Below are 22,567 nucleotides of genomic sequence, written 5' to 3' on the forward strand. Positions count from 1 at the left end.
AGCTCCAAACAACTTTGGAGATCAACTCAAGAGGGCAGTCCTGGACAAGCAGTGAGAGGTTACACATGTTCTCCGCTGGTTTTAACCGGTTCTGTTTTAAAAAAATATTTTTGGTCCATTAGGAATCTGAAAACAGAGGCCGGGAATCTGGCGTCAAACCCGGTGCGAACGACACTGGCGTCAACCGGCCTCCAGGCCCAGTCATTCACTCCTTCCTCGGGGGATAGAACGATGCCAGAGTGCTGTGCGCTGCTCCGGCGCCGAAAGCCGGCCCTACACGGCCGGCGAGGGTCCGCGCCTGGGTGCCACTGCCCTCCTGGGGCCCGGGAGGGAGGAACATAGGTCCCCCACCCCGGAATGAGCGTGCCCACCAATCGGTAGCCCCTGATAGCGGGCCTGGCCACCGTGGAGATCCCCCCCCCCCGGAGTCAGCTCCCCCCGCCCCGCGCACCAGGACGGCCCCCGCAGCCAAAATGCCGAGGTCTCGCCGGTTAGGACCATACGCGAACGACGCCGGCGGAATCGCCATGGGGTCTGCTTTCAATGGAGAATCGGCGGCCCGGCTCCGGAGCGGCGTGACGGGATTCGCGCCCCCCCCCCCCCCCCCCCCCCCCCCATCCGGCGATTCTCCGACCCGGCGTGGGCTTGGAGAATCCCGCCTAGGAAATCTGGGGCTGCAGAGCCAGGGGTCTGACCCTTATTATAAAATGCAATCCCACACATTCTTCCTCTCAGTTTGCTAAGCAGTCCAATTAGGACTTCCGGTGGCACCCTCGAAGCAGGTCGCAGGTCGGATCGCTCCCGCCCGCGATGGGCAAACGGACCTGTTTCACAGGATTTTTTCGGGACCTGACGACCATAATCGGTGGAGGAGACGAAGGGAAGAGATTTTCCCCCCGGGGTATGGACAGTTGGACCAGAAGTGGTCGAGTGGAGTGGCAAAGGTCAAAGCAGGAGCAGCGGGGACCCCAGACCGGGCGGCGAAGCATGGCGGACGGCAGGGACCAGGGAGCGGAGGCTCACTGGCCAAGGGAGCAGCAGATGGGGTTTTTTAGGAACTGCTTCACCGAACTGAAGAGGGACACGTTGGACCCGATGAGGGCGGTGATGGACCGAATGGTCGAGGCGCAGGCGGTCCAAGAGCAGGCGCTAAGGGAGGTTGAGGTGAAGCTCTCCAGCCAGGCGGACACGGTAACCGAGCTGGAGCTCGAGGTGGAGCAGCTGAACCCCTGCCAGAGGAGGATGCAGGAGCAGCTTGAAGAGCTGGGGAATAGAGCCAGGAGGCAGAACCTGAGGATCGTTGGCCTCCCCGAGGGCTGTGTGGGATCGGATGCGGGTGCATACGTGATGGGTATGATCGGGGCGCTGATGGGAACGGAGGCCTTCCCTCGACCCCTGGAGTTGGATGGGGCGCATAGAGCCCCCGCAAGGAAGCCCAGGACCCTGGGTGACTGACCGAGAGCCTTGGTGATTCGCTTTCACCGGCTTGCTGACAGGGATCGTGTGCTGCGATGGGCCAAGGCGGAGAGGAGCAGCAGATGGGAGAACTGCGAGGTGCGCATCTACCAGGACTTGGGAACGGAGCTGGCCAAGAGGCGTGCAGGATTCATCAAGGTAAAGGCAGCCCTCTACAAAAAGCAGGTGAGGTTTGGAATGCTGTATCCTGCGAAGCTTTGGGTTACGTTTGAGGAACTTCATTACTACTTCGAGACACCAGAACAGGTTTGGGCCTTTATTAAAGGGAAGAAGCTGGACTTGAACTAATGGGCACTTAGTTTTTTCAGTGCTCTACAGTGGCGGCGGTCTGTTAACCTAACTTGCTTTGACTAGGAGTGGACTTTTATTAAAAGAAGAAGCTGGACTTGAACTAAAGGACTCTGGGCTCGCAGAGCTGTTGTGTGGCGGTGGTCTGTTAAATTATCCTGTTCTGTAATGCTTTATCTAAGATTGTTTTCAGCCTGGACAGTGAGCGGGGGCTGGAGGGCGCACTGCTTAGGGTAATTTTGGGAGATTGCAACGAGGGGGGGGGGGGGGCCTGCAAGGGGGGCCCTGCACTTGGTATCTATTGGCGGGAGATCGGGGCCTCTGATGGGGGGATGGGCTAGGGGATGGTTAAGGGACTTGAAAGGGCACGGGGAGATACAATCAGGTTAATGGGTCCGTGGGGGGAGGGCCCGAGCACTTGGGCGGGAGACAGTCAGGCGCCAAAGGCAGGGGTCAGCGTAGCTAGCGTAGGACAGGGGGCACCAGGGAGAGTAGGAGAAGGGGCGGGCTGGGGGCCAGCCGGGAAGGAGAGCAGAGAAGACTGAAATGGGCAAGGGGGGGGGGGGGGGGGTGATCAGGGATCCCCCGGCGGAGAAAATCGCTTGCAGGGAACAGCGTAGGAAACCGACAGCAGAAGTACCCGGGGGGGGGGGGGGGGGTTTCACCAAAAAAAAGCAGTCCAAATTGTTATCAGCAACAAACTTTGATAGAATTCCTTTTGTGCCTATGACTAAATTAAATATAAATGGAAAGCAAAGGAGATTCCAAACCGGAGACCCGGCGCAGAGACCAATGCCCTACCAATTGAAATACATGCATTTCTCTTTGCTCGTCCTCAGTTAGATATTAAAGATTACATGGCTCAATTCAAAAAGCAAGGAATTTTGCTGGTCTCTGACCAACATTCCTCCAGCAACAAATACGAGCAAAAACAGCTTAACTGGGGAATCATTTTATTGCCCTTAGTGGAATATTGATGAATCCCCATGACTGTTGTGTTTTTCTGCATAACAGCAGTAACTGCGTTCCAAATGCATGAATAGCTTTCAGCTGTGACCGTGAGAATATAATTGTAAGTCAGAGGTGCCACCTTATTCCCAGCATAGCTCCAACACAAGTCTGACAGACGCCACTGGAAATGTAGCAGGCCTTCTGCTACTTTCACGACCAACCCTTTACAGAACCATCTTGACTCTGGGAGTGGTCTAAAGCCAAAACTGTGGAAAGGAATTCCCTACCCTAGAAGTTCCTATTGTTCTGCCTCAGCCCAGACCCAGTGCAGGACTCGAGCCTGGTACAAGGAGCTCAATCTCGAATGATGCCTTGGTCACTAAGAATGCCTTGGACCCTAAAGACATGGCCAAAATATTTGAAGAGGTATGTCTTGCATTGTTCCACATGGCAAGAGTCCAAAGGAAAGATTGCTCATGCCTTGGGGTGAAGGCCTGGGCATGGAAAGCCCCTCCCTCTTTGAACAGGAGGTATGATTTGGCCCAGGCCCTGTAACCACATAGCGAGCACATGTAAATGAGGTGCCCTCAAACAGACACTGTCAACTCTAGTCTGGTCAGTATTAAATGGACAGAATCCATTGAATCTACTGAATTTCCAGCCTACAAATCTTAGGGTCTGATAATTATCAGAATGTCTACAAGGGATATTGGATATTTAAAAAGGCCAGCCCGATTTCGGTGAAGCTGGGTTTGCCGGCATGTTTAGGCCCCGCTCCTCTAAGTGCCATTGAGAAACTCGGCCACCTCCAAAAATAGTGTCTCTTTTTTCAAAATTTAGGCTACCCAATTGTTTTCTTCCAATTATGGGGCAATTTAGCATGGCCAATCCACCGACCCTGCACATCGTTTTGGGTTGTGGGGGTGAGACCCACCCAGACACAGGGAGAATGTGTCCAATAAAAGTTTCCTACCAGAGACCACAATTAGTAATATTTTGGGAGAATTGTGGCCTCTATCTCTCTGCTCTCTCTCAGACTCTTGCAGGCTCTTTCGGAAAACCTGTAATCCCCAATAGTACAATGGCTTCTGATGACCTCTTCCCCCTCAAAGCCAATCTCCATGGCAACATGAATCACATGGGTCTTCTGTCCAGGTGAATTGCGAGTGAATTAGCTGCCCTCTAGACACCCCAACTCTATTTTACCTTGGAATTAAATGGACAGGTTAAAGGATTACTGTTTACAAAACCTGACCCTCCTGACACCTTCCTGGGACTTGGAGACTAACATCGTCAGCCCAGCCACTCTGGTCATTTTTTACAACATTCTTCCCGTAAAACAACCTGGGCCTCCTTTTAACCTTTAGCGACTGAGCCACCCAGGCTTGTTGTCAGCAGAGTTCGGCACAGATCACATGACCTCTCTTAATTCCTCCATTTTACCCTAAGCTAACAAGACATACATAAACATAACAACATTAGAAACCTTGCATTTATAGCAATGTTCTTTTACAAATGTGTTTATAATTTCACCACGCATAGCACAGAAAGGAAAGCTTTCTCCATATGCCTTAACCACAACTTCATCAAAACATCCCCTGCTGCATCAGAGTTTATTTTTTAGTGAGCATAAAACATTTTGATGTAGTCAACCCTACTCCAAACATCTTTGTGTGCAAGTTCCAAACCAGTGCTAATCTGTCTATAATTATGACTCGTTTTGTGCTTTGGGTTCATATTGCGATTGTTTAATTTAGGATTCCAATAGACAGAAAAGAGGAGAGACTCTCAGACCATTAACCTGGTGTGTTATACATGGCCCTAGAAATTGTCCCTCAGGGTACGATTGCAGGAATAAAGCGGGGGATTGGGCCTAGTTAGGGTGATCTTTCGAAGGGCCGGTGCAGACTCGATGGGCTGAATGGCCTTCTTCTGCACTGTTGGTATTCTATGATCCTTCTATGAAATGTAGGAAACCTTCAAAAATTAACTTTAGTCGCATTTCTTCAACGGAGCTTTCTGTCCTCAGCTGGGGCCCTGAAAACTCTCCATGTACTCATTGCTGCAAACTGGGTTGGACCCACCCAGATATCCGGATTGGGACTGGCATGATCAGTAGACCCGGTTGGGACCTTTGTGCTGTATGCCATGTTACAGCCTTTTCTCTTGGCTTAAAATAAATTGCCGTTTGGATTTACCTGAACTTTTATGATGACGCTTTGTTGTGGAGAATGTTCCATCAGTATGTGGGCTGGAGAATCTGGCTCCGTTGTCCCACTGCAATCGGGGTTATGGTAGCTGTAGTGTAAATCACAGGTACACCAATTCCTGATGCTCCCAGAATGGCCTGTGCAGTGTGCCATTCTTCCAAGGATGATAGCACAGTCATGCCATCAGTAGGGTGCAGATCATATCATAAAACAACCTCTGAGGCTGATTTGAATCACATTCTGCCAATATGGACCCATTGACTCTTTTCCTCCACCTGATCATGTGAGGATGCTGCACTCTAACAAGAGCCATACAGCCACAAGGAACATAGAAGAGCAAACCACTGATGTTCTCAAACAATGGCTCCACCGTCTAGACCTCTTGAGGGGGGGTTGGGAGTGGCCTCTCATAGTCACAGACCGGATGTCCACAACATAGCTGTTATGAGGGCGCCAAAAGGCTTTCTGAGGTCACCTTGGGGAGGGAGGAGGAAGAAGGGCATGAAGAATGTTTCCCCTGGGGGGTGGGGGGATCTAGAACCAGGGGCCACGGTCTCAGAATAAGAGCTACACTGTATAGAACTGAGATTTGGAGAGATTTCTTCTATAGGAGGGTGGTGAATCTTTGGAATTCTCTACCCAAGAGGACCGTGGAAGCTGAGTCCTTGAGTGTATTCAAAACAGAAATCAATAGATTTTAGATACTAAAAATATCAAGGGCTATAAATATATATGAAGTAGGCATCAGGGGCTCTGTTGTTCTAGACAGGCTGTTTGTGAGACTCCAGTTCCCATAAGAAATCATCCCTTCATCACCTTTCCTTCACAGTTCCTAACTTTCCTAACGGAAGGAAATTCCGGTCCCACGCTGGCGCGCAGGTTTCCCGGCAATGAGGGGTGCTAGAACCGAGAAATCCTGTTGACAGCGGCGGGGTCGGTAGATGCTGCTGGCGGGCCCACCTCCGCCGCCATAAAATACGCGGCGGGTGGTTGGTAAATGCTGTCCACTGTGTTTTGGTGACATGTCTATAATGGTTGAAAAGCTGGGTGCATGTGAAAGTAGCAAGTGGCGAGTGTGAGGCAGTCAGTGTTGGAAGATGTGTGAGGGTGAGGTAAAGTAGAACATAGAAGAACATAGAACATTACAGCGCAGTGCAGGCCCTTCGGCCCTCGATGTTGCGCCGACGTGTGAAACCACTCTTAAGCCCATCTACACTATTCCCTTATCGTCCATATGTCTATCCAATGACCATTTGAATGCCCTTAGTGTTGGCGAGTCCACTACTGTTGCAGGCAGGGCATTCCACGCCCTTACTACTCTCTGAGTAAAGAACCTACCTCTGACATCTGTCCTATATCTATCTTCCCTCAATTTAAAGCTATGTCCCCTCGTGCTAGACATCACCATCAGAGGAAGAAGGCTATCACTGTTCACCCTATCCAATCCTCTGATCATCTTGTATGCCTCAATTAAGTCACCTCTTAACCTTCTTCTCTCTAACGAAAACAGCCTCAAGTCCCTCAGCCTTTCCTCATAAGACCTTCCCTCCATACCAGGCAACATTCGGGTAAATCTCCTCTGCACCCTTTCCAATACTTCCACATCCTTCCTATAATGCGGCAGCCAAAATTGCACGCAATACTCCAAATGCGGCCGCACCAGAGTTTTGTATAGCTGCAACATGACCTCATGGCTTCGAAAGTCAATCCCTCTACCAATATAAGCTAACACACCATACGCCTTCTTAACAACCCTCTCAACCTGGGTGGCAACTTTCAGCGATCTATGTACATAGACATCGAGATCTCTCTGCTCATCCACACTACCAAGAATCTTACTATTAGCCCAGTACTCTGACTTCCTGTTATTCCTTCCAAAATGAATCACCTCACACTTTTCTGCATTAAACTCCATTTGCCATCTCTCAGCCCAGCGCTGCAGCTTATCTATGTCCCTCTGTAACTTGTAACATCCTTCCGCACTGTCCACAACTCCACCGACTTTAGTGTCATCTGCAAATTTACTCATCCATCCTTCTACGCCCTCCTCCAGGTCATTTATAAAAATGACAAACAGCAGTGGCCCCAAAACAGATCCTTGTGGTACACCACTAGTAACTGGTCTCCAGTCTGAACATTTCCCATCAACCACCACCCTTTGTCTTCTTCCAGCTAGCCAATTTCTGACCCAAACTGCTAAATCACCCTGAATCCCATGCCTCTGTATATTCTGCAGTAGCCTACCGTGGAGAACCTTATCAAACGCTTTACTGAAATCCATATACACCACATCAACTGCTTTACCCTCATCCACCTGTTTGGTCACCTTCTCAAAGAACTCAATAAGGTTTGTGAGGCACGACCTACCCTTCACAAAACTGTGTTGACTATCTCTAATCAAATTATTCCTTTCCAGATGATTATACATCCTATCTCTTATAAACCTTTCCAAGATTTTGCCCACAACAGAAGTAAGGCTCACTGGTCTGTAGTTACCGGGGTTGTCTCTACTCCCCTTCTTGAACAAGGGGACAACATTTTCTATCCTCCAGTCTTCTGGCACTATTCCTGTAGACAAAGATGACTTAAAGATCAAAGCCAAAGGCTCAGCAATCTGCTCCCTAGCTTCCCAGAGAATCCTAGGATAAATCCCATCCGGCCCAGGGGACTTATCTATTTTCACACTTTCCATAATTGCTAACACCTCCTTCTTATGAACCTCAAGCCCTTCTAGTCTAGTCGCCTGAATCTTAGTATTCTCCTCGACAACATTGTCTTTTTCCTGTGTGAATACCGACAAAAAATATTCATTTAGCACCTCATCTATCTCCTCGGACTCCAAGCACAACTTCTCACTACTGTCCTTAACTGGCCCTACTCTTACCCTAGTCATTCGTTTATCCCTGACATATCTATAAAAAGCTTTAGGGTTATCCTTGATCCTACCTGCCAAAGACTTCTCATGTTCCCTCCTGGCTCTTCCTAGCTCTCTCTTTAGGTCCTTCCCAGCTAACTTGTAACTCTCGAGCACCCTAACTGAACCTTCATGTCTCATCTTTACATAAGCCTCCTTCTTCCTCTTGACAAGTGTTTTGACTGCTTTAGTAAACCACGGTTCTCTTGCTCAACCACTTCCTCCCTGCCTGACAGGTACATACTTATCAAGGACAAGCAGTAGCTGTTCCTTGAACAAGCTCCACACTTCCATTGTGCCCATCCCCTGCAGTTTTCCTCTCCATCCGATGCATCCTAAGTCTTGCCTCATCGCATCATAATTGCCTTTCCCCCAGATATAACTCTTGCCCTGCGGTATATACCTATCCCTTTCCATCACTAAAGTAAACGTAATCGAATTGTGGTCACTATCACCAAAGTGCTCACCTACCTCCAAATCTAACACCTGTCCTGGTTCATTACCCAATACCAAATCCAATATGGCCTCGCCTCTCGTTGGCCTATCTACATACTGTGTCAGGAAACCCTCCTGCACACATTGGACAAAAACGGACCCATCTAAAGTACTCGAACTATAGCGCTTCCACTCAATATTTGGAAAGTCCCCCATAACAACTACCTTGGTGCTTTCGCTCCTATCCAGAATCATCTTTGCAATCCTTTCCTCTATATCTCTGGAACTTTCCGGAGGCCTATAGAAAACCCCTAACAGGGTGACTTCTCCTTTCCTGTTTCTAACCTCAGCCCATACTACCTCAGTAGACGGGTCCTCATCAAACGTCCTTTCTGCCACCATAATACTGTCCTTGACAGTACAATGCCACCCCTCCCCCTCTTTTACCACCTTCCCTGAACTTACTGAAATATCTAAACCCCGGCACCTGCAACAACCATTCCTGTCCCTGCTCTATCCATGTCTCCAAAATGGCCACAACATCGAAGTCCCAGGTACCAACCCAAGTTCACCAACCTTATTCCGTATGCTCCTGGCATTGAAGAAGACACACTTTAAACCACCTTCCTGCCTGCCGGTACACTCCTGCAACTTTGAAACCTTACTCATGACCTCACTACTCTCAACCTCCTGTATACTGGAGCTACAATTCAGGTTCCCAAGCCCCTGCTGAACTAGTTTAAACCCTCCCGAAGAGCATTAGAAAATTTCCCCCCCAGGATATTGGTACCCCTCTGGTCCAGGTGTAGACCATCCCGTTTGTTGAGGTTCCACCGACCCCAAAATGAGCCCCAATTATCCAGAAATCTGAAACCCTCCCTCCTGCACCATCCCAGTAGCCACGTGTCCAACTCCTCTCTCTCCCTGTACCTCATCTCGCTATCACGTGGCACGGGTAACAACCCAGAGATAATAACTCTGTTTGTCCTAGATCTAAGTTTCCACCCTAGCTCCCTAAATTCCTGCTTTACATCCCTATCCCTTTTCCTACCTATTTCGTTGGTACCTATGTGGACCACGACTTGGAGCTGCTCCCCCTCCCCCTTAAGGATCCCGAAAACATGATCCGAGACATCATGCACCATGGCACCTGGGAGGCAACACACCAACGAGTCTCTCTCGTTCCCACAGAATCTCCTATCTATCCCCCTAACTATGGAGTCTCCAATGACTAATGCTCTACTCCTCTCCCCCCTTCCCTTCTGAGCAACAGGGACAGAGTTTGTGCCAGAGGCCTGCACCCCATGGTTTACCCCTGGTAAGTCCCCCCCCCCAACAGTATCCAAAGCGGTATACTTGTTACTAAGGGGAACGACCACAGGCGATCCCTGTACTGATTTCTTCCTCCAAGCCCCTCTCACCGTCTCCATCTATCTTTATTCTTCGGAGTAACTACATCCCTGAAGCTTCTATCTATGACCACCTCTGCCTCTCGAATGATCCGAAGTTCATCCAGCTTCATCTAGTATCTAAATGCTAGGCCTGAATTCCAGAAAGTGCCAATGGGTATAATGGTGTATTTAGTGGTGTGAGAGGTTGCTGGTATAGTGCGCAGAAAATGTCCTCTGATGCTGAATTTGCTGACCTTGACCATCCTCATGAGGTCATTAGACTTATTGTGGCAGGTTGCCAGGGCCATATCCTGGCAAATAGCTTATCTGGCCAGATACTCCCATTCCTTTCTCTGGTGTATCTTGTTGCAGAAACCTGACTTTCTCCTCTTGATCTGTTTTACTAACACATTCGTGCAGCACTGGAAAAACTGAGTGCCCTTTCTCTTGCATGTTGCTCTACCTGGTCTGCTGCTCCTTGTAGCCAATTCCTCCATGCGTACAGGTCAGTCCCAGGGCATCAGTGCAATAGTTCCTCAGGGTACCTCTTAGGCTGAACCATCTTCAGCTGTTTCATCAATGGTCTTTCCTACATTATAAGATCAGAATTGGGGATGTTCATGATTGCACTTTGTTCAGTACCTTCCATTCTTCTCAACTCCTCAGATACTGAAGCAGTCCATGCTCTAATGCAGCAACACCTGGACAACACTCAGGCTTGAGCAGTGGTAAGTAATATTCATGCCACACAAGTACCAGGCAATGGCCATCTCCAACAAGAGAGAATCAAACCATCGCCCCTTGAAATTCAACAACATTACCATCGCTGAACCCTCCCACAATCAACATCCTGGGGGTTACCATTGACCAGAAACTAAACTGGGCCAGCTACATAAATACTGTGGCTGCCAGACCAGGTCATAAACTGAGAATTCTGAGATGTGTAGCTCACTTCCTGACCAGCAAAGCCTGGCCACCATCTACAAGGCACACGTCAGGAGTGTAATGGAATACTCTCCACTTGCCTGGATGAGGGCAGCTCCAACAACACTCAAGAGGCTTGACACCATTCAGGACAAAGCAGCCCAGTTGATTGGCACCCCAGCTCCCTTCTTCAACATTGACTCGCTCCATGACCAACACACAATGACAGCAGTGTGTACCATGTATAAGATGCACCTCAGCAGCTCATCAATACTCCCTCAACAGCACCTTCCAAACCTGCAATCACTACCACCTAGAAGGACAACAGATGAATGGAAACACACCACCTGCAGGTTCCCCTCCAAGTCACATATCACCCTGATTTGGAAATACATTCCTTCACTGTTTTAAAAATTAGTTCATGGGATGTGGACGTCGTAGATAGGGCCAGCATTTATCGCCCATCCCTCATTGACCTTGAGTGGGCAGTTAAGTGTCAACCACATTGCTGCGGATCTGGAGTCACATGTAGACCAAACCAGATAAAGATGGCAGATTTCCTTCCTTAAAGGGCATTAGTGAACCATTGTTTTGGTCAACCACAGTTGACAATGGTTTCAAGGTCATCGTTATACTTTTAATCCCAGATATTTTATTGAGTTTAAATTTCACCACCTGCCGTGCTGGGATTCAAAGCCAGGTCTCCAGATCATTACCCTCTCAGAATTACTAATCCAGCAACAATACCACTATGGAACCGCGTACCTAGTGTACTGTGGCAGTTCAAAATAGCGCTCATTGCTACCTTCTCAAGGCCAATTGGAGATGGCCACATCCTGTGAAAGAATGTAAGAGAACACCGCCACCAACATTTTCTATATAATGCGTGTCGCTCCCCAGTAAGAGGAGCAGGCTGCCTTAAGATGTACAGGTGAGTCAAAATATGTGCTAGTCACACTATCCTCTGGACCTCCTTTGGAGTGTGCAGTCAATCAATATAATGTTTTCACTGCACTGCATGTTGAAATCATTCAAATGAGAAGACAGCATGAGGTTTGCGTGCTGTTTACCAAGGACAGCACCTAAAGGAGAATGTGAGAGGAGATTGAAAAGTGCAGTGAGAAATTGGAGTTTGGAGCTCCTGAGGTGATTTCAGGGTTCAAATGTGAGGCAGAACAAGTGAAAGTAGCTGATTAGGTGGGTACAGGTGGGTAGATATTCACTGCTTTTATCACTACTATTTTATAAGTTGTTTATAATTTGTAAGGGCTATATTCTGCAGTAATGAGGACAAGGGGAAAATGGCCCTAGAGTAATTGATATTATTTGATTTTAAGTATGTTCCAAAAGGTTTCATTTAAAGGATGTTGTGTGCTCCTCCTGCTCTTTGTGGGAAACCAAGAACATTTCCAATGCCACGGACCAGCATGTATGCAGGAAGTATCGCCAGCTGGTTTAAGAGCTGGAGCGTTAGCTGGGAACTTTGTGGAGCATCCGCGAGGCGGTGTGTAGCGTGGATAGCACATACAGAGAAGTAGTCACACTGTAGGCTAAGAATCCGCAGACAGGAAGGGAATGGGTGACCATCAGATGGAGCAACAGGTCTAGGCAGGAAGTGCAGGAATTTCCTGTGGCCATTCCCCAAAACAGATATAATGCTTTGAATACTGTTGGGGGGAATGGCCACTCATGGGAAAGCAGCAACAGTCAAATTGTTCCACCATGGTTGATTCTAATGCAAGGGAGAGAAGCAAAATTTGTAGGAATGCAGTAGTTATGGGTGATTCAATTGTAAGGGGAAGGCAGCCAGTGGTTGCCATACACATTGGTACAAAGGACACATGTTAAATAAAGGGATGAGATCCTAAAAGCCAAATATAGGGGGCGCGATTCTCCCCTCCCGCGCTGGTTGGGAGAATTGCCTGCCGCGCCATTTTTCCCTGCGATGCCGGTCCGACGCCTCCCGCGATTCACCCAAGCGGCGAGAACGGCCCCGTCGAGTTCTGTGCGGCGCAGGCCGGAGAATCGCCCGGGACACCCAAAATGGCGATTCTCCGCTACGCCCGCTATTCTCTGGCCCGGGTGGGCCGAGCGGCCTGCCCAAAACGACAGCTTCCCGCCGGCGCCATCCATACCTGGTCGCTGCCGGCGGGAACAGCGCGGGAACGCTGGCGGGGGGCGGCCTGTGGGGGGGTGAGGGGGGTTCTTTCACCGGGGTAGGACTCTAAAGGGGCCTGGCCTGCGATCGGTGCCCACCAATCGGCTGGCCGGCCTCTCTGAAGGAGGACCTCCTTTCCTCCGCAAGATCCATCCGACATCTTCTTGCGGGGCGGCCTCGGGGAGGACGGCAACCACGCATGCGCGGGTTGGCACCGGCTGCCGCTGGCCAACACACGCATGCGCGGGTGACGCCAGTTACGCGGCGGATGACGCGGCGACACTTTTATGCGGCGCCAATGCCAGGCGCGCGCTGACGATGCTGCTTTCACGACACGCCCACCGAGTTTCTCACGGCCCCGATCCTAGCCCATTTTCGGGCCCTGAATCGGTCGAGATCGGGGCCGTTTCGCGCCGTCGTGAACCTCGACGGCGTTCACGACAGCGTGGGCACTTAGTCGCGGGAGCGGAGAATTGCGCCCAGGGAGTTAAGAAGAAAGTTGTGAAGTCAGACCTCAAAGGTTGGGATCTGAGCATTATTGCAAGTGCCACATGTTAGTCAGAGAGGAAATAGCACAATATATTAGATGAATACATGGTAGAACAGACAGCATGAGGGGGTGGTTTAAGATTACTGGACATTGGGACTGGTTTTGGGAGAGGTGGGACCAGTACAAAGTGGACAAGATGCACCTGGGCAGGATCAAGACTGACGTCCGCGGGGAGTATTTGCTAGAATGGTTGGGGGGGGTTTAAACTACAATGGCAGGGGGATGGGAACGTATGCAAGGAGTCAGAGGAGAGGGAACAAAAGACAGAAAGAGGAACAAGAAAAGTGATAGCAGAGAAACCAGGCACCAGAATCAAACAGGGCAACAGGGAAAATTAATGGAACAGGACAGGACAGGGAATGTTATAAAGACAAGTCTTAAAGCTTTGTGCCTTAATGTGCGGCGCATTCGCAATAATGTGGATGAATTAATCACGCAAATAAATGTAAATGTTTATGATATAGTTGGGATTATTGAAACATGGCTTCAGGGTGACCAGGGATGAGAACTGAACATCCAGGGGTATTCAGTATTCAGGAAAGACAGGGCACAGTGGCACAGTGGTTAGCACTGCTGCCTCACGGTGCTGAGGACCGGGTTTGATCCCGGCCCCGAGTCACTGTCCATGTGACGTTTGCACATTCTCCCCATGTCTGCGTGGGTCTCATCCCCACAACCCAAAATAATGTGCAGGGTAGGTGAATTGGCCACGCTAAATTGCCCCTTAATTGGAAAAAAAAATTGGGTATTCTAAATTTAAAAAAATTAAATTTTTAAAACTGCAACAAAAAAGGAAGGACAGACAAAAAGGAAAAGGCGGTGGAGTTGCATTGCTGGTTAAAGAGGAAATCAACGCAATAGTAGGAAAGATATTGGGTGGGATTCCCTGACCCCCCGCCGGGTCGGAGAATCGCGGGGGGGGGGTGGTGGGTGCGCCGTGTATCCCGACCCCACCGGCTGCCGAATTCTCCTGCGCCGGGGTTTTGGCGGGGCGGGAATCGCGCCGCGCCGGTCGGTGGCCGCTGGCAGCCCCCCCCCTCCCGGTGATTCTCCGGCCCGCGATGGGCCGAGTGGCTGCCCGTTTTCGCCCAGACCCGCCGGCGTATATTACACCGGGTATTTTCTGGCGGGACCTGGCTGCGCGGGAGTCCTCCGAGGTCCTCGGGGGGTCGCAGGGGATCAGGTCCTGGGAGATGCACCCACGGTGGCCTGGCCCACCGATATGCGGGCGGGCCTGTGACGTGGGGGCATTCTATTCTTCCACGTCGGCTGCTGTGGTCCTTTGCGATGGCCGACGCGGAGATGATCACCCCCTGTGCATGCGCTGGGATGACGCCAGTACACGCTTGCGCTCCCGCGCATGCACCAACTTGCGCCGGCCAGCAGAGGCCCTTCGGCGCCGGTTGCCGTGGCGCCAAGCCCCGTCCCCGCTGGCCGGCGCGCCGCAAACCACTCCGGCGCTGGCCTAGCCCCTGAAGGTGCGGAGGATTCCACACCTTTGGGGCGGCCTGACGCCGGAGTGGTTAACGCCACTCCTCGGCGTCGGAGTTGCCCGCCCCGCCGATTCCCGCAGAATCCTGCCCATTAGTTCCAATGACGTGGAATCTGTCTGGGTCGAGCTGAGAAACACCGAAGGGCAAAAAACGTTAGTGGGAGTTGCATATGAACCCCCAAACTGCAGTGGTGATGTCGGTGATGGCATTAAGCAGGAAATTAGAGATGCATGCGATAAAGAAACATCTGTATTTATGGGCGACTTCAATCTGCATATAGATTGAGCAAATCAAATTAGTAACAATACCGTAGAGGAGGAATTCCTGGAGTGTGTGCAGGTTGGTTTACTGGACCAGTATGTTGAGGAACGAACTGGATTACAGGCCATCCTAGACTGGCTATTGTGTAATGAGAAAATAATAATTGGTAATCTAGTTGTGCGAGGCCCCTTGGGGATGAGCAACCGTAATATGATAGATATCAAGATGGAGAGCAATGTAGTTGATTCCGAGACTAGGGTCCTGAATCTAACTAAAGGAAACTATGATGATATGAGGCACAAGTTGACTATGATAGATTAGGGGCCATTACTTAAAGAGATGATGGTGGATAGCCAATGGCAAGCATTCAAAGAGTACATGGGTGAACTGCAACAATTATTCATTGTTGTCTGGCCCAAAAATAAAATGGGAGAACTGGCCAAACCATGGCTTACAAGGAAAATTAGAGATAATATTAGATTCAAGGAAGACGCATACAAATTGGCCAGAAAAAATGGCAGACCTGAGAATTGGGAGCAGTTAAAATTCAGAAAAGAAAGGCAAAGGGATTGATTAAGAAGGGAAAAATAGAGTGAAAGAGTAAGCTTGCAGGGAACTTAAAAACTGACAGTAAAATTTTCTCTTGGTATCTGAAGAATAAAGACAAATGTAGGTCCCTTACAGTCAGAAACAGGGGAATTTATAATGGGAAGCAAAGAAATGGCTGATGAACGAAATACATACTTTGGTCCTGTCTTCACAAAGGAGGACATGAATAATGTACCAGAAATGTTGGGAAACACAAGGTTTAGTGAGCGGGAGGAACTGAAGGAAATCAGTATTAGTAGGGAAATGGTGTTGGGGAAATTGATGGGATTGAAAGCCGCTAAATCCCCAGGGCCGGATAATCGACATCCCAGACTCCTTAAAGAAGTGGCCCTAGTGGTGGTTGCATTAGCGGTCATCTTCCAAGATCTGTAAACTCTGGAACAATTCCTCCAGATTGGAGGGCAGCTCACATTTTCCCACTATTTAAAAAGGGAGGTTACTGAGTTGAAAGATCAGCCATGACCATAATGAATGGCGGAGAAGTCTTGAAGGGTCAAATGGCCTCCTCCTGCTCCTGTTTTCTATGTTTATCTCAACAAGAACTGGTACAGGGTGATCAGGTGCTCACTCTTGTGCCTGACAACAAATCCAATTCCGTGTTTATCCCATGTCTTCTTGTTCTGATGTCTTGATTTACTTTGAAATCGTTTTTCAAAAGTCCTTTTTCTACATTGTTTATGACCAAAACTAGACACACAACGCAAAGTGTATCCTGCACTTCAAAATGTAATTTAGTGTGTGGGAAACGTTTTGACATAAAGATTACACAAAGAATGCACAAAGATATTACTCACAGCACTACAGACTACACAACATGTCTGCACATTGTCCCATTGTGAAAGAGAACTGTTTCAAATCTTTTTTCAGAAGTCTGGAAGAACAAATGTAAACAAACTAGCCATCAAAGCAAGTAGCATTAGTCCCTTCATCATCATTGCCATCTTGCATCCAGATCTAACTTACTTTTCTATTCGTCAGGTGCCCTCCCAGCTGCCAATGGTATAGATAGCCCCATTCCCCACAGCACACTGTTTAAACGAAATAAGGCCCAGGCCGCACAATGGCTCCCAATTATTTTCCGCTGGGAGGAGCACTCCACCATTAGCCGCTGAAGCGTGATAGGGCAGCACGGCAGCACAGTGGTTAGCATTGTTGCTTCACAGTGCCATGGACCCGGGTTCGATTCCCAGCTTGGGTCACTATCTGTGCAGAGTCTGCATGTTCTCCCCGCATCTGCATGGGTTTCCTCTGGGTGCTCCGGTTTCCTCCCACAAGTCCGGAAAGAGGTGCTTGTTAGTTGAATTGGACATTCTGAATTCTCTCTGTGTACTCGAATAGGCGCCAGAGTGTGGCAACTCAGGGCTTTTCACAGTAACTTCATTGCAGTATGGCAACTTCATTGCCTACTTGTGGCAATAATAAAGATTATTATAAAAATCGACTGTAATGTGCATCTTGCGAAGTATTTCTGACTGAAGGTTTTCTGAGACTCGGTAGTTGGTGGCATGATGTTAATCTGTGCGATCTGAGAGTTTGCAGACGCAGTCCCAGCTTTTCAATGAATTACCTCATTATTCAAACACTTAGTTGACTTCAGCGCCCCTGGAGAACAAAAATCACGGTTATTTTCTGCGACCGCATTAAAAAGGCCATGCACCTGGCAAAGAAAAGCAGTTGGGCTCAACTGTGTTCTCCATCTCATTCGAATGAGCTACCAACAAGCTAATTGCAGAATTACACAGGAAGAGTTGTCAGCTGAGGTATGAGAGGACTACCAGCATTTATACATCTGAACAACTCGCTTTTGAGGAGAATATGGGAAAAGAATAGAAATGCCTGTAATGATTTTCACACCCACGTGCTCTCTTGAAGCAGATTATATCCAATGAACTATGTAATAAATGCAGTCACTGTTACAATAAAAGGAGCGAAGCAGCCAAATATCACACAGCAAGACACCATAAACAGCAAAGCGGTCATGATAATCTACCTTAGGTTTTGCTTCAGGGTTAAGTATTGCCAGGAATATTTCATTGCTCTAGACTGATACAATGCTACCTTTCTCCCGACAGGGCAGATGGAACCTTAGCTTATCGACTAAAGTAAGAGATGAGACCTCCGATATTGCAACACTCCCTTAGTATTTGACGACAGTGCCAAATCTGGAAAATGCATTCAAGTCTCTGAAATGTGACTTGAACCCACAACCTTCTGACTCAGAGTCAATAATGCTACCACTCAGCCAAGGCTGACGGTAGAACTAAAAATCCCTGACTTTTAAAAAATGTATGGCGGGATCTTCCGTGCCCCACGTGGCGTGTTTCACGGCAGCGGTGGCAGCCTTCCACCAGAAACCCACGGTGGGGATTCCCCAGATTATCCCGCTGGCAAGAACAAGCAGAAAATTCTGGCTTTTGAGTGTGAGAGATAACTTGATCATGAAAAATGAAGTCATGTTGAGCCCCATGAACTCATCACAATGTTGAGATATGGGCACAAAGAAGCAACGTATTGACTTGGATAAGTCTATTCACTCAACACTAAGTTATTAACTAATAATCAGGGAATGTTTATTCAGCTGTAATGACCAATGTAATATCCACATGTTACTCTGTGTGTCACCCCCATCACAGAAATGGGAATTACAACACCGGAAAACACTTAGAAAAAGCAAACTGTTTTCAGTGTTTCTTTACCAAGGCGGCAGATTTTCTCTCTTCTGTTTTTCATTTCCTACCCAAGGGGGCAAGTTTCTGAAAGTGAGTGAGAGTAGTTTTGCGTGACTTGTTTTCCAACTTCCCATCTCTTCTGTCATCGAGGAAACATCTGACATTTTCTTACAGTCCTACTTTAAAAAGGATTACATCATTCATGGAACTATTAAACTTTCCAGTTTTGTTCATAGATCCATGGCACAATTATACTAAGCACATTGAAATGTATCACCGCGTTAATGGGAGCAAAATAAAAACTATTGGAAGCACACGGCAAGATAGTCCGCATTTATGGAGAACAGGGGGCGAAATTCTCCTACCCGCCCCGCCACATTTCTGCGCTGACCGGCCGGCGGGAGTCTCCGTAACACCGGCCGGTCAATGGGGTTTCCCATTGTGGGGCAGCCCCACGCCGTCGGGAAACCCCCCGGTGCCGGCAGAACGGAGACTCCCGCCGGCGGAGAATGACGCCCAGGATTTCAAAGGCCCAAAGCATTGATCCTTCGCTCCTCTCCATTTATGTTGAGTGATCAGCTCTCTTCCAGCAATGCAATTTGTGCTTTTTATTTATGTTAAAATAGCATCATTTTAAAAATAGGTTCAGAAAATATCTATATAGTTTAATGTTATTAACCATATAAAGGAGAGATGCTTATTAGCTTAACTATCATAATTTACAGAAAATCCTTGTACGCAAGTACCATAGTATCAAATGAGAGGGAGCAATAATCCTGTATGTTTTTCACTGTAAGCAAGAATTGATCCCTTACCCTCTATGAAGATTAAGATAATGTAGGCCAGAGGTAAGGAAAGGTGATTGATCCATTTTAGTTTATTCCTCTAGCACACAAAGTCTCTCAACATGGTATCCAGCTGAATGTTGAACGTTTCCGGGCTGAACTCCCTGGTTTAAGTTCTAAGATCTTTCTACCAGTGATCTCCACCCCTGACCTTTATAAATCATGCATCTTGTTGAACCATCACTGCCCCTTGAAGGCATCTTCGACATCCATCTGACTTGAAAGGTCAGTGACTGGGGAGTAGGGGAGGCGGTGACCTAATGGTATTGTCACTGGACTACTGGGTAAGACCTGGACACTTGGATTCAAATCCCTCCATGTCAGATGGATGGTGAAATTTGAATTAAATAAAAACCCATCTGGTTCACTAATGTCCTTTAGGAAAGGAAATCTGCCGTCCTTTCCTGGTCTGGCCTACATGTAACACCGGATCCACAACAATGTGATTGACTCTGAAATGGAGGGCAGTTAGGGATGGGTAATAAATGCTGGCCTAGCCAGTGACATCCACGTCCTGTAAATTAATTTTTAAAAAATTTTGGCAGAGGCTGAGCGCTCTGGAAATTAATTTCCCCGTTCACGCCACACCCCCAATCCACCCCCAACACAAAATGTTTACATTTCTCCATGGGTCTAACATCCAAGTCCAGGACCGTACCCCCAGGTTGGGGCCCACTTGTGGTCTCTCCAACAAATGGTTCACCTTCTTGCTGTATTGTACCTCGCTCAAACTTAGCCCCCATTCTGTCAGGGGTGACCTTACTTGTGTGAGAATGGAGATTCTCCAACAAAAACTCTTGGAGAAGCTAGGACCCAAATAATCTGACTATCTGAATATTAAGCCACAACTACCGTGGGAGCGTCAGGAAACCCAACAGAAATTTGAGGTCTCCATCACCACCCTCCTGGAAAATCATTGTAAACACTCACCACCCATTGAATGAAGAAATTGGGTGAAATTTTCCTCCTTGCACCACCAGAGTTACCGATGAGGCGGAGAATCCAGCACCATGAGGAAAACGGGATTGCCGTGCTTGGGATCGAGGTTCGTGCCACGCTCCAGTGGGAGGATGTAAATGGGTCATTAAGATGCATTTGAATCGATTTAGTGCGCCAGGTACTATATTCTCTGGGTCCACATGATTCTCTGGTCTTCTGGGATGGGAATCACGTGGGTGAGAATTGGTCCTGACAAGTGTTGCCCTGATGCAGTGGGCCAAGGTGGTTACTCTTTAAGGAAGTTGACCCCGAAGTCCATCTGAGCCCCCCCCCCCCCCCCCCCCCCGCCCATCCACAATGCAAGACCTGCGAAGAGACCCCTGTCAGGAAGCCCCCCAGAAGAAAGAGACCCTTTTCAGGAAGTCCCCCAGAAAAGAGACCCATGTCAGGAAGCCCCCCCCCAGAAGGGAGATAGATCCCTGTCAGGAAGCCCCACAGAAAATTGAATATTGTTGGGAAGCCTCGGAGAAGTGAGGCCCCTGACAAGAAGACCCCCAGAAATGAAAATCCTGTCCGGAAGCTCCCCCCAGAAGAGAGACCTTGTCTGAAAGCTAGAGAACAGTCCAGACAGAGGCAGTGAAAAAAAATACTGTTTTAACACTTAAATGGACAATAAACCTGCTCAGACACAATAAGCAGCATTTGTCAATTCCTGCAAAGAGAAAACCAGTCAGCTGGGTTTAAACCCCCTCTTTGATATTGATTTTACGAGGCTGTGATTGACAGCTTCCACATACCCCAGTTATCAGCATTGTTCCATCCATCTTCCTACAGGGTTGAGTAACTCTGAAGTGCTCTAACTGCAATGTTTATAAATATTGATTGCCAGACCCTGGACTACTTCAAACAGAGCTAAGTGCTGTCAATTTCTAGCTGACCACTTTAAAATCACTCAACCTTGAAGGGAGGTGATTGGAAAGCATTCATTTCTGTTTGAAGTGGGAACGCAAATCAGGTGCAATTCAGCTCCAGCAGGAGAACATAAATCTCCCAAATGGAGAATTTCACCTATTATCTCTAATATCAATTTGATATTACTATGTCTTCTGGTCATACTGGTTTGCTTTAAAATAGAATTCCAATTCACCATGTATGTACCATTTACTATTTCAATATATATCGATTTAGTGAAATGTCTTTTGACATTATTTGTACAAAATGTTAGCTCCTTAAATGCACACATTTTAAAAATGTTTAAATTAACATCCCATGAATCACTGTATTTTAATTTACTTCGCTAAATTTTCCATTCTTGTAGCCTAACTATCATACCTGGGCATTCGATACTCTGAGTAGATTTTCACTGTACCTCCAAGGGAGGAACAGAGGAACTCCAAAGTAGCATAACTGTTTAAAAAAAAACTATTTTTCTCATTTCTCTGGGGGTTTCTCTCAAGATCCTGCTGTTGTTATGGTGAGAGTTTGATGGCCAATAAAGAGATGTGGTTACAAGGTGATGAAGCTGGGATTTAAATATTCATTTCAGAAGGTCAGCAGAAAAGGAAAAAAGAAGTGGGGTAGCTCTATTAATAATGGATTTGATAAGTGCAGTTGGCAGAAATTATCTTGGTTTGCAATATCCAGTTGTTGAACAATTCTGGGTGGAGTTAGGAAATAACACAAAAAAGAAGCCACTGTGGGATTAATTTATAGCCTCTGAAGTGGCCACTTAGAGGGTGAGACTGGGGAAATAATAATGGGGAACAAGGAAGCGGCAGAGACTTTGAACAAGCATTTGGAAGCTGTCTTCACAGTTGAAGACAAAAGGATCTTACTAATAGTAGAACATTAAGAGGTAAAAGAGAGAGGGAGCTTAAAACAATGACAATCACCAGAGAAAAAGTAACAGGCAAAACTAATGGGACTAAAGGCTGACAAATTCCCTGAGCCTGATACCCTATATCCTAGGATCTTAAAAGAAGTGGTGGCAGAGATAATGGATTCATTGGTCATAATCTTCCAAAATTCCCTAGATTTTGGAAAGGTCCCAACTTATTGAAAAACCACAAATATAACACTTTGATTCAAGGAAGAAGTGAGACAAAAAGCAAGAAACTATAGGCCAGTTAGCCTAACATCTGCCATTGGGAAAATGCTGGAATCCATTACTTAAGGAAGTAGTAGCAGGATATTTCAAAAATCATAATATAACCAAGCAGAGTCAAAGGGCGGGTTTCTCTGTCCCGCCGCACCAGATTTCTGGTGTGGCACGCCGTCGGGATTCTCCGTTTTGCCGGCTGGTCAATGGTGTTTCCCATTGTAGGGCAGCCCTCTGCCATCGGGAAACCCCCGCCTGCTGGCAAAACGGAGAATCCCGACGGCGGAGAATTCAGCCCAACATGTTTGACAAATGTTTGAGAATTCTTTGAGGAATAACAAGCAGGGTCGATAAAG

This window comes from Scyliorhinus torazame, chromosome 16 (genome assembly GCF_047496885.1).
Source record: "Scyliorhinus torazame isolate Kashiwa2021f chromosome 16, sScyTor2.1, whole genome shotgun sequence".
In the NCBI taxonomy this organism is placed as follows: Eukaryota; Metazoa; Chordata; class Chondrichthyes; order Carcharhiniformes; family Scyliorhinidae; genus Scyliorhinus; species Scyliorhinus torazame.